This window comes from Somniosus microcephalus, chromosome 7, assembly GCF_052327205.1.
Source record: "Somniosus microcephalus isolate GS21.2 chromosome 7, FLI_Smic_1.0, whole genome shotgun sequence".
In the NCBI taxonomy this organism is placed as follows: domain Eukaryota; kingdom Metazoa; phylum Chordata; class Chondrichthyes; order Squaliformes; family Somniosidae; genus Somniosus; species Somniosus microcephalus.
The window spans coordinates 181,291,872-181,304,309 of NC_140993.1; the positions used below are offsets into that span (position 1 = coordinate 181,291,872).

The 12,438-nt window shown below is 43.1% G+C and overlaps 1 long non-coding RNA gene across 1 annotated transcript; it reads right to left on the minus strand.

Moving 5' to 3' along the window:
* Positions 1 to 4,570: 4,570 nt before the first annotated feature.
* Positions 4,571 to 9,581, minus strand: LOC147115040 (uncharacterized). The gene is made up of 2 exons (XR_015079038.1): positions 7,654 to 9,581; positions 4,571 to 5,451 (listed from the first exon to the last, which is right to left on the minus strand). It is a non-coding gene; the product is annotated as an uncharacterized LOC147115040 (long non-coding RNA).
* Positions 9,582 to 12,438: the final 2,857 nt, after the last annotated feature.

The window sequence follows — 12,438 nt, forward strand, 5'->3', positions numbered from 1 at the left end:
ACCTCTTGTTAGCAGGTACTGCCGAAGTTCGTCGCTCATGAACGATGAGCCCCTGTCGCTATGTATATAGCTGGGGAACCCGAACAGAGCGAAGATGTCATTCAGACACTTGATGACCGTGGTACTGGTCATGTCTGGGCAAGGGATGGCAAAGGGGAAACGGGAGTACTCATCAACTATGTTGAGGAAGTACACATTGCGGTCAGCGGAGGGGAGGGGCCCTTTAAAATCGACGCTCAGGCGTTCGAAGGGGCGGGTGGCCTTGATCAGGCTTGCTCTGTCCGGCCTATAGAAGTGCGGTTTGCACTCGGCGCAGATTTGGCAGCTCTTGGTCATGGTCCTGACCTCCTCGATGGAGTAGGGCAGGTTACGGGATTTGATAAAATGGAAAAACCTGGTGACCCCCGGGTGGCAGAGGTCATTGTGGGGGGACTGCAGCCTATCACTCTGCGCGTTGGCGCATGTACCACGTGATAGGGCATCTGGGGGCTCATTGAGTTTCCCTGGCCGATACAAGATATCATAATTGTAGGTGGAGAGTTCGATTCTCCACCTCAAGATCTTGTCGTTCTTGATTTTACCCCTCTGCTTATTATTAAACATAAAAGCTACTGAACGCTGGTCAGTGAGCAGGGTAAATCGTTTCCCGGCCAGGTAATGCCTCCAGTGACGCACCGCTTCTACAATAGCCTGGGCCTCCTTTTCGACGGAGGAGTGTCTCGTCTCGGGGCCCTGGAGGGTCCTTGAGAAAAAGGCCACGGGTCTGCCCGCCTGGTTAAGGGTCGCAGCTAGGGCGAAGTCGGAGGCATCGCTCTCCACTTGGAAGGGGATGGACTCATCCACCGCGTGCATTGCGGCCTTCGCGATATCGTTCTTGATAAGAGTGAAGGCTGCACACGCCTCTGGTGTCAGGGGGAAGGAGGTGGCTTTGATGAGGGGCCTGGCTTTGTCTGCATAGAGGGGCACCCACTGGGCGTAGTAGGAGAAAAACCCCAGGCATCTCTTCAGTGCTTTTTGGCAGTGGGGAAGGGGTAGCTCCATTAGGGGGCGCATTCTGTCGGGGTCGGGCCCGATGACTCCGTTCTCCACCACGCAGCCGAGGATGGCCAGGCGCTTGGTGTGAAACATACATTTTTCCTTATTGTACGTTAGGTTCAGCCGTTGGGCCGTACGGAGGAAATTTGCTAGATTAACGTCGTGGTCCTGCTGGTCGTGGCCGCAGATGGTGACGTTATCCAAATAGGGGAAGGTTGCCCGCAGCGCGTTCTGGTCAACCATTCAGTCCATCTCCCTTTGGAAGACCGAAACCCCGTTGGTGACGCCGAAGGGGAGCCTAAGGAAGTGGTAGAGGCGGCCGTTTGCCTCGAAGGCAGTATACTGGCGGTCCTCATGGCGGATGGGCAGCTGGTGGTACGCTGACTTAAGGTCGATGGTGGAGAATACTTTGTATTGCGCAATCTGATTGACCATATCAGATATGCGAGGGAGGGGGTACGCGTCCAGCTGGGTGTACCGGTTTATGGTTTGGCTGTAGTCGATTACCATGCGGCGTTTTGCAGTGGTTTTAACGACTACAACCTGGGCTCGCCAGGGGCTAGTGCTACCTTCGATAATGCCCTCCTTCAAGAGCCGCTCCACCTCAGAGCTGATAAAAGCTCTGTCCCCGGCACTGTACCGCCTGCTTTTGGTAGCGATGGGTTTACAGTCGCGGGTGAGGTTAGCGAACAGGGGAGGGGGGGGGACTTTTAATGTGGAAAGGCTGCAGGTGGTTTGCAGCGGGCGATTTAAAAGTTGTTGGTTGCAGACTGTGAGTGGGGGGAGGGGTCCACCGTATGCTAGTGTGACACTCTTAAGGTGGCACTGAAAATCCAACCCTAGCAGGACGGCAGCGCAAAGACGGGGCAGGACTAGCAGTTTAAATTTTTTATATTCAGTGCCCCCTACTGACAGGGTCACCACACAGTAGCCGCTGATGTCCATTGACTGGGACTTGGACGCCATAGAAATGCGATGGTGCGTTGGCAGAATCGTGAGGGAGTGGCTACGTACCGTGTCGGGGTGGACGAAACTCTCTGTGCTCCCGCTGTCGATCAGGCAACTGGTGGCGCGGCCGTTTACCGCGATATCCATCATGGAGCTGGATAGATGGTGAGGGAGGGCTTGATCCAGCGTCACGGAGGCCAGTATGTGGCTTAGTGAGTCACTATAGTCATCCGCCGAGACGGTGGTCGGTTCCGGTGACGAAATGGCGGTTGAGTGCGTTGGATACGATGGCGGCGGATGCCATGCGGCCGGGGGTACACAAAATGGCGGATAAGATGGCTGCTCCCACGGCCCGCACGCTGCGCTGCTGGCTGGCTTCCCCTTGCAGGCGTTAGCGTAATGGCCTTTCTTCCCGCAGCCCGAGCAGGTAGCTGTCTTAGCTGGGCAGTGCGCTCTGGGATGTTTTAACTGGCCACAGAAATAGCATTTTTGGGCCTGGTTACTGGGCATCGAAGCAGTTCTTACCGGAGGCTGCTGTCTCGGTTGGGTCGCTGCAGCGGTTGGTGCCGGGGGCGGCGGTCCCGTGTCCCACGGTTTCGATTGCCATGTCTCGGCGCCGTTACGGGGGTATGCCTCGAGGTTTCGGTGGGCCTCCTCTAACGAGAGCGCAAGGGCAATGGCCGTCTTCAGGTCGGGTTCCTTGCTTTCTAGCAGTCTCTGCCGGGTGTGGTCTGACTGGAGGCCCCTGACGAAGGCATCACAGGCGAGTCCCTGCGCGTGCTCCACAGCCGTTACCGCTTTACAATCGCAGTCTCTGCAGAGTGCCAGTAGCGCCCGTGCAAATGCCCCTACCGATTCTCCCGGTTGCTGCCTGCGGGATCCCAAGAGGTGTCGGGCGTAAATTGTGTTCACTGGGCGCGTATATTGCCCTTTTAGTAGCTCGAGGGCCGCCACGTACGTATTAGAGTCCCGGATTAGCATATATACTTGATGGCTCACCTGGGCGGTCAAAATTTTCAGTTTGTGATCCTCCTCTGTAACCTGTGAGATTGCGAGGAAGGATTCAAAGCAGCTCAGCCAGTGTTCAAACTTGGCTGATGCACCCACATCTTGAGGGTCGAGGTCCAGGCGTGGTGGTCTGAGGGCTCTCAGCAATGTCTGCTGTATCCGTTGCTGTTGTTGCTCCTCAGGTGTCGCCATTTAACTTTTAGCTAATAAAATTGATACGCTTATCAATTACTTCATAAAAGGTGATGAGTCGAAGAAGAGATGATGAGTCGAAAGAAGAGATGAATAAGGCTTTTATTAGCTAAGAAGAGACCATGCTTCTTCGTGAGTGACTGAACAAGTCTGAACGAAACCCACACAGTGGTGGGTGGAGTCAGCTGAGGCATGCCTCCATACACAGCGCCACCCAGAGGTGGCAATATACAATACAGTGGTTTACCACACTACCCCAGTATCTCTTACCTGTATACTTATTGGATGGGTTTCAAAAATGCAGGGGTCGATTCTAACCGACAGGGGAATCTTTAAAATGGAGTGATATGCTTTTTCGCCCAGTTCCTGCTGGAATATCACTGCAGTTGGTCGGCTCAAACTGCTGCTTAAAGCAGATGGGAACCTCATGGCTGAATGCAAATCGCGGTCCTATTACATCACTGGGACCCCCATTGCATTTTAACCTGGACCTGAGTGGGGAAACTGCCATGTGTCCCGTCAGATGAAGGCAGGTGTCTGGAAAGACAGAAATACCCTCTGAGGTAAGTGAAAAACTTTCCTTTTTATGGGGCCGGGGGAGTAAGAGAGCCCCTCTAGGCCTCACGTGGAAAATCATGGCTTCCCCTGTCCCGGACTTGCACCCCTCCTTCCCCTGAGACCATCCCAAAATCCCTTCCCCTCCCTGGCACACTCCCCTAGCCAGGCAATCTTTAGCCACTAGTAGCAACAGCAGGGAAATGAGAAAACCGCCCCCTGACCTGGAAACGTCCATTAGGACCAGCGGCGAGGTTCGCGGTGAGTGATTGTCTAACTCATATCACCTATTTAAATTTAATGTAGGACCACATACAGTTGAACATTATTTCTGTTTCTCTGCATGTCTTTCGAAGACAATTCATTCTATTTGTATTTGTTCCCTTTCCCTCCTGCTTTTTGTATTTAATAAGTAGGAGTCTGCGCTGCCAGATTTCCTTTTGTGGTTTTGGGAGCCAGCCAATCTTTGTGAAAGGTCCTCTGGCACCATCAACATGTAAAGTGTATCTTAATGGAATACTGTGGTAAAAATCTGTGAATCCTGCTGTCAACTGGAGAATGACTGACTGTTTGTTTAGTGAAACACCGAACTCTGCAAACATACGTCAGTGAATTTGAATTCTAATGTCTTACGCAAGAGAGAAACAATTTTCGCCGATGGATATGTTTTGATCACATTAAAACATTCATTTGAAAAAAAATTATTTACCTCAGTCCTTCCTGGTATCTTGCCCTTCTGCTGACAATTGTATTTATTCATGATGTGGATTGTGTTGTGGTTGTACAAGGTAAAGCAATCTCAGTCAGTTCTGAACACAACAACCATGAAAAATCCAATTTAATATTTATTACTAGTGTCACAAATAATTTACAAAGTCAATTAGCTTTCAGTGCTTAGTGTAATATGTGATGACAACACTAGGCCACAGTCAAGTTCAAAGCAAAAAAAATAAATTAAATTGTATTAAATGTCAATTGCCAACCTTTCCTATTTAATACATGTCACCCTTCACAAACTCTTAGACACCAATATATGATTTCCAGACCAGTAGCTAGATTTCCAATCAAGTTCAATGTCCTGCTGAAAGGAAACATTGATTCCTGAGTGTTGCTGTGCATAACCGTCCTCAGAACAACATGTAAGTCCATGTACCCAAATATATGGAATACTTGGTTTATCCAGGCACTTCACTGATTATTTTTGGATTGCTCGCAGTTCTCCTCTGGTCCTGCTCATGTTAAGTTAGAGGATATGCCATTTTATAATGACAGGAGTAAAATACTATCTAACACACAATCTATTATTCTGCTGCTAAGGTAGGGTTGTGTTTAAAGTGGACTTTTCCTTTTAAGGGAACATCTAATTGTTGTAAATAAACACTGAGGTCAGTTAAAGGCTAATTGTTGTTGACAGAAATCTGTGTGTAGATTGGCAATACTTGTGAATCCCTGGTTCTCCTTTTTTCTGGGGACCTGCCAGGTTGTTAACATTAGATAAAACTAACAGGACTTACTTTTTCAGACTATTTAAAGGCCCCAGGCCCACATTGGAGCCCTGCTGCACCCTAGATGGAAAGTAGAACATTTTTATTGGATGCTAGGAATGGCTAGCAGCGCCTTTGCCGATCCTTTGATCCGAAAGGGTTGCCCACAAACTCTGATGCCCAGTTTTCTTGGGTATTTTTCTTTTCTTGCCAATGCCAGGCACAATCCCTAGAAAATGGTACAGGAGACATTAATACATCACTCCCATGTCTCTTACATAATATTTAAATGTCCCGCCTCAGGAAATGCAAGGCAAGAACATATCTAGCATACGGGGCTATGTCCCTTTTTTGACCTGCCTTGTGTCCTGGTGATTAGTGAACAGGAAGCACAACAAGAGGAAACTTGGCCCCATAATGTCTTCCTCTGTAAAAGAAAACCATTGAAACAAAAGCAGTTACATTTTCTATATTAACATAATTATAATGCATTCTTGGTTTCAGGAACTGTAATGTAGTTCCTCTTGTACATGATACTTTATATCATGTGACCTTACACGTCGATGACTATGTTTTGTTTATAACTATTACCAGGGGGCTGTACTTTCAGTAGCCCCTTTCCTTAGCATGTTGTCTGCCAGCTTGCTGATCTTTAAAGTATGTGAAACTTTGGCTGTTGAGGATCGTCACAATATTGGTGTGTGTATAAGCATCATGATGATGGCTTACTTGAAGCACTGCTCCGTTGTGTGACCTGGTGAAGAAACTTCTGAGTGGGGACTTAGGGTTACCACACTGAAATGAGGAGGAATTTCTTCACCCAGAGAGTGGTGAACCTGTGGAATTCTCTGCCACAGAGGGCGGTGGAGGCCAGTTCATTAAATATATTCAAGAAAGAGTTGGATATATTTCTTAAGGCTAAAGGGATATGGGGAGAAGGCAGGGACAGGGTACTGAATTTTAATGATCAGCCATAATTTCATTGAATGGCGGAGCAGGCTCGAAGGGCCGAATGGCCTACTCCTGCTCCTATCTTCTATGTTTCTATTCAATTCATGTAGACTACATGTCACTTTCAACTGGGGAACCAAAGCATATGTAAATAGGTTTGTTAGGTTGTTTGCTTACTCAAAGATAAGGTGAACATTGACTTTCCCATAAACTCTACTTTGACTATCACTCAAGATAGACATAATGCAAAATTTATCATTATTGAATCCAGCTTAAGAACAATATAATTCAGAACAAGATTCTACCTGCACTCTCATCAGAGCCAAATTCAGTTCTTATGGAAGAACAGTGGTCAATGCTCAGCCTCTATTGGATAGCGAGCATAGGCATTCTGAATGTTCCTAAAGGTGTGTCCTTGTTAGACAGTGTAACTCTCTGACAAGGGGTTTCCAAACTTAAGCAATATATTATGAGTTATCTGTCTTAATGCATTTTAGAATAAAATAGTGACATCACTAGTTCATATCACTCTCTATGATGTTTCTATACTGAGCAGATGATGGCCCACAGAAACAGCTTTAAATGTATTCAAACTAATAGAATTGCATCTCATGAATTTAAATGTTGCTATCTCAACTCGCTGTTATTTAGTCAGGCATTAGATCTTCTATATCATTTTGAGGAGGAAGATTCCAGTTTTGGCAGGGTTACATTGTTCAAAATCACTTTTACCCACAGCATAAATATCAGTGTATAGAAAATACTCATTACTGTATAAATATATAAAAATGATTACATCAAATAGTAATTATAAAAAATAGCAATTGTTCTGTCCCAATGACCTTCAGATGCAAGCCTTTCATGTGGAACTTTGTCAACTGCTTTTTGGAAGTATATGTTGCAGGGCATCACCTACTTGGAATGTCACTTTCTTAAATAAGTCAAGGATGTTGGTCAGTCACAATCTTCCCCTTCTGAATCTATAGCTGTGTACTTTCCTCAGAGCTGCTTCTGCTCCGCTGCCGTAGCTTCGGCAGACATGCAGTGGAAACCCTATTACCATGTCTAAATTGGGTTTCTGACGCACTTCCGGACAAGTTTCGGAAGTGGAGCAGGGGCAGCGTCAAAAAAATTCACAGCCCATCTTAGCTACTGTTTACTAGGTTCTTATTATACAGGTACTCCTACCGTTTACTCCCAATAATCAATGTCATTATTTTGTATGTAATGGAAGAAAGAATACTGGGTCTGCTGTTCCCTGTGTCGATTTTGATCTTTTTTGAATATCGGTACCATTTTAGCCTGTTTCCAATCTACTAATACCTCCCCAGTATCCACTGGTAACCTCATAATGATTATCATTGCCTCACAATTTCTTTGTTTTGAGCCTTTTTAGCCCTTCTAGGACTTCATTCTCATTTATATCAAATTTACTGATTTAACATTGGTTATCTCTGTTTAGCGAGGGCATGTTACTCACGTCTTCTCTTGTTAATATTTGGAGGAAGTAATCATACAGAATATGATGCTCATCCTCAATTTCGACTCCAATTGCTTCTTATTGTTTTGAACAGCACTTCGTCAAACCAGGAGCTCTGAGAAGGCCATAGTTAAAATTCTAAAACTAACATTCTGAGTGAAAAGCTCGGCATATTTACAGTACAGTGATTCCATTCCTATTGCTGCACAGACATTGCTTCCAGAGTCAGATGAAGTGCCACACAACACTGTGAATAATAAAAAGATTGGTATATTAAAACAAGATTGCAATATATTAGATCTGGTATCATCTTATTTTCTACAGCTTCAGACAAATGTAGATAATTCTTTTTGTCTACTTGAAAAAATGTTTTGGCACGTAATAAAGTAAGGCAAGCATGAATTCAATTTAAGGTCATCCGTAATATCAACAGAACAATACTGCAGAGCAAAAACATGTTGTAGGTAAATTGTTGGTATTTAGTAATTGATTTAACCGTAATTTATATTGAAACTTCTATTTAAGGACAAAACCGATTCTAAATATTTTACTATTTACCCTTGTGATTGTAAAAGCATATCTGGATATTAAGGTGGACTGTCAATTAAACTCTTCCAGGATTGCCATTAAGATCTCCGACTGAGCCTTTTTTAGGTGCACACATTCAAAGGCAACATAACTGTTCTGTAATTACAGTATTGAGAGCATCAGGAGTTGGACTATAACAGGCTCATCAACACTCATTTCACTTGTAACCTGTTTCAGAGTAAATGGGGGATAATTGATTGTTGTCTCTACATTTGAAAAATCCCTCAGCCATTTCAAAAATCTTTGGTTTCCTACAACTACTTTGATTTTCTCTCCAAATCCTCAACTCCTGTCCTCCCCTGAAAGCATTGTTTCTTTTAATGGGCACAGTCACTTGAGTGATGGCGCACTTCCAACATCTTACTGACGTGGTCATAATTCATCCATAAGTTTTTACAGCGTCAGTAGGCTATCTGACTATGGAGATCATAACAACTGAGATGGACCCTAGTCCTCAACTGATGTCCCACATCCACAAGCAAGTTGTTGTATAAAATCTGGGCGTATGAATCCTGGCTGATTGTCACTTTGTTGAACAACTTCTCCTTTAATTCCACTCGCTTCCTTCAGTTAAAAGGTGTCACTATAGGAGTCCTAGCTCTGCCTGTCCCTTTGCAGGATATGTTAAACACACTTTGTTCCAGTCCTAGTCAAGCCCCCTCCCTGACCTCCTTTTCCAATACATCACTGACTGTAGCGGCCCTGCCTCCTGCTCTTTCCCTGATCCAGAGAACTGCATTAACTATGCTTCAAATTTTCACCCATCCCTTACCCTGAGGAAAATCAGGGTGGGAAGGCCTATTGCTGCATCCCTGCCATAATTTAGTTTTGTGCCCTTTCACCCTTTCACTGCCCCACAGTGGTGGTTCTGCTGCAGCACTGCCCGCATTTGCCTGGCTGGCGGTGATGGGTTCCCTTTTGCTGGCAGGCTGGGAGCCCACTCTGTAGGTGTAACAACCTCAACTCAGTTCATGGCATTTGTGCAGCAGGTGGAATCCTGTCCCGATCACCCTGGGATGGGTTGAGGAAAACCAAGCCCATCCCATTTGATGACACTTGCCGTGTTCTATTATTCAACCTTGTTACACAGCAGTAACTCTTTTTTTTGTTTTCCAGATAGGGTCTAGAAATGATTACTGAACATTAGTTGGTCTGTTAGGGGAGTAGCCAAATTTGTGGAATATTATCTTCGGCATTTTCAGGCAGTCATAATTTAAAATAAAAATGCAAAATTTGTTTCAAAATGTCTAACTTGTTTTGTTCTGTTTAAAGATTCTACCTAGTTTAACTTCTAAATGAAATAAGATACAGCAAATACATCAATCTATTAAATTATATTTTAAAATGATGGTCACATACTCAGCAACAAGCTATATGATTCACATTCTTTTTAAAATCCTATTGCTTTAAGGTAACAGCACATAATATTTAATGTCAATAAATCTAATTTAAGGATATTTATCTACCACAGATAACTACTGTGAAGGAAGGCACTTTTTTCACATTAGTCAATCCTGCCACAGGCTCCTTTTATTCTGAGTGCCAGTTAACCTTGTATAGTCAAGATTGATCTTGATTATAAATAGCAGAGAAGTCTTTCACAAATGACTTTTGATGTTCACTGACAGCTGAGACCAAACCAATGTCAAAATGAGAAATTAGATTCTTCATGTAAATTGGACTGTAGCTGTGATACTTGTTACTTAAATATCGCATTCTGGTGAAGCAGGTAACACCTGCAGCTTTGAATCTCATGTGTAATCAAACCCTACCACTATATCTCTCACAGTTACATATTTCTTTGGCAAATCTTTGCTGCACAGGTAAGTTTCAGAATAAGCATGGACATTATTATATCCCTTTGCTACTCATGAGGTTATTGGTATTAAAAATACAGCAGGGGTGTTAAATACTTGATAAGAACAGAATTTTATGTAACAATTATCACGTGGATGGTGCTGGTACCACAGCTCACAATCAAGTAAGTATCAAATACATTCCCACCAAAGACTCCACTTATATAATTTTTTATTACCCTTAAGAAAAGGTTGAGGATGATTTTGTTTTAATGTGTTTGAATCTCCTGTGGAGTTGCCCATCGACAAAATGGATGGGTTTATAATAAGAGATAGTGATGTTGTAAGTTCATAGATTATTTTTATTATTTATGTTAATGAAGCAGTAATGTTTCTTTTCAATGTAGTATTTGTATAAAGTGAGCAAATAATTAATGAAATTTAGTGAGGAAGTTAAATGTAGTGGTTAATTTATTCATTTACCAAATAATCTACTGAATCAGGAGGAGGCACTAATTATGCATATTGGAGCCTACACCGGTTGTAGTATGAAAACAAGGACTATTAAAGGGTGTGGGGAGTGAGTAGAATCAGATAATAAAGCTCATGTGGAGAAATACACTGGTGCAGACTTTTTAAGCTAAATGGCCTCCTTCTCTGTGTAACATTCTATGATTCTATAATTTACATAGAATTTACAGCAAAAACAGGCCATTCAGCCCAACTGGTCTATGCCACTATTTGGTCTCACCCTATCAGCATAACCTGCTGTTCCTTTCTCCATCATGTACTTATCTAGCTTCCCCTTTAAATACATCTATGCTATTCGCCTCAATCACTTCATCTGGTAGCAATTTCCACGTTCTAACCACTCTCGGTAAAGAAGTTTCTCCTGAATTCCTTATTGGATTTATTAGTGACTATCATATATTTATGATCTCCTAGTTTTGAAATTTTCTCTACTATTTTTGCGTAACTTGCATAACAACATGGAAAAAAAAGAAATGAGAGGATGTTGAAATAAAGCAAATAATTTATTTTAAGGCCATTTTCATTCTGCATGGAGTGGTGCAGTATGTAGTAAAGTATGTGATTAATGCTTTCATTTGCACTTTGGTAATCTAGTGGTTATGATACTGAAAAGCAATCCTGAAAGTTGAGAGTTCAAATTTTACCATGGCAAGTTGTGATTTAAATTAAATAATAAAGCTGATAATTCTGGATAATTGTAAAAACCCAACTGGTTCACCCATGCCCTGGAATCTTGAACTTAACGCTACAACTTCCCGCACCCCCTCCCCAACCCCCACTCGCCTTCTGATACTCTGAGGAGCACGTGCAAGAAGCCCAATCCCCCTCAACCAGTTTCCCTTATTGCACTTTATTAGGCATTTGCAAATGATTATGTCTGAACTTCATATTCACTCATTCTCCTACCTTAGCTCAAATATTTTAAAAAACTTCCTGTTTCATAAAGTATCACAATAGTTGGAGAATTTATCAACAGGTGAAATAATGCCCCTTGCAGATGCTACATTTTGCCTCTAACTAACCATTAGTTGTACACATCGATAACATTAAAAATCTTACATCAGCGTGCACTTCCTATCTGCAAACCTTACTTCCTATTGTCAAATTTTCCATTAAAAATTCCATGTGCCCATTTATAATGCAAACTGCTTCTGTAAACCTGTAACACTAATTATACCCTGTCACCAATGGTAATGCTCAGTGTAGTGTCTCCTCAGCCTGTACTGCAGGGAAACTACTATGAACCAACCAACTCTACTTCTCTAGTTTGCAAAATGTCATAAGTTTTGCTATTTAACTATAATATAAAATCAATATATTGGGTCAGATCATGCTGGAGCTGGGGTAGGCCATTAGACATTTTCCTGCATCCTTCAGCTCAAAATTATTTTGCGTCGTAACTTACTGCAAGTGCGAGCTGATAATGGCGTGGTGAGGCAGCGGGACTTCTATGACGTTAGTAAATGACAGGACCAACAGTGTATCTCTGTAACCAATGAGATTTAAGGATTCAGAAAGAAACAAAGAAATGACTGAAAGGAAAGTGAATTAGAGTCAAATCAGGTACAAAAGGAGAACTAACAGAAAGAAGGATTGGATTAAGAGAGAGAGAAAATAGAGACAGAATAGAAAAGTAAGAAAAAAAATTATACATTTAAAAATGTTGTACTTAAAAAATCTCTAAACAATTTACTACATGCAGGAATGAGATTGAAAAGTTTAAATTGTTCCCTTTCTGGGCCAGAGAGGTTGAGTTGAGTTCTAGCCCTAACTTTCTGTGGCAAGTTTAATGGGCAATTAATGTGCAAATCCAGTAAGTTTAAAAGTAATGGGGAGGCTAAGGGCAAGGTGCTGTTTATGCAAAGCGAGT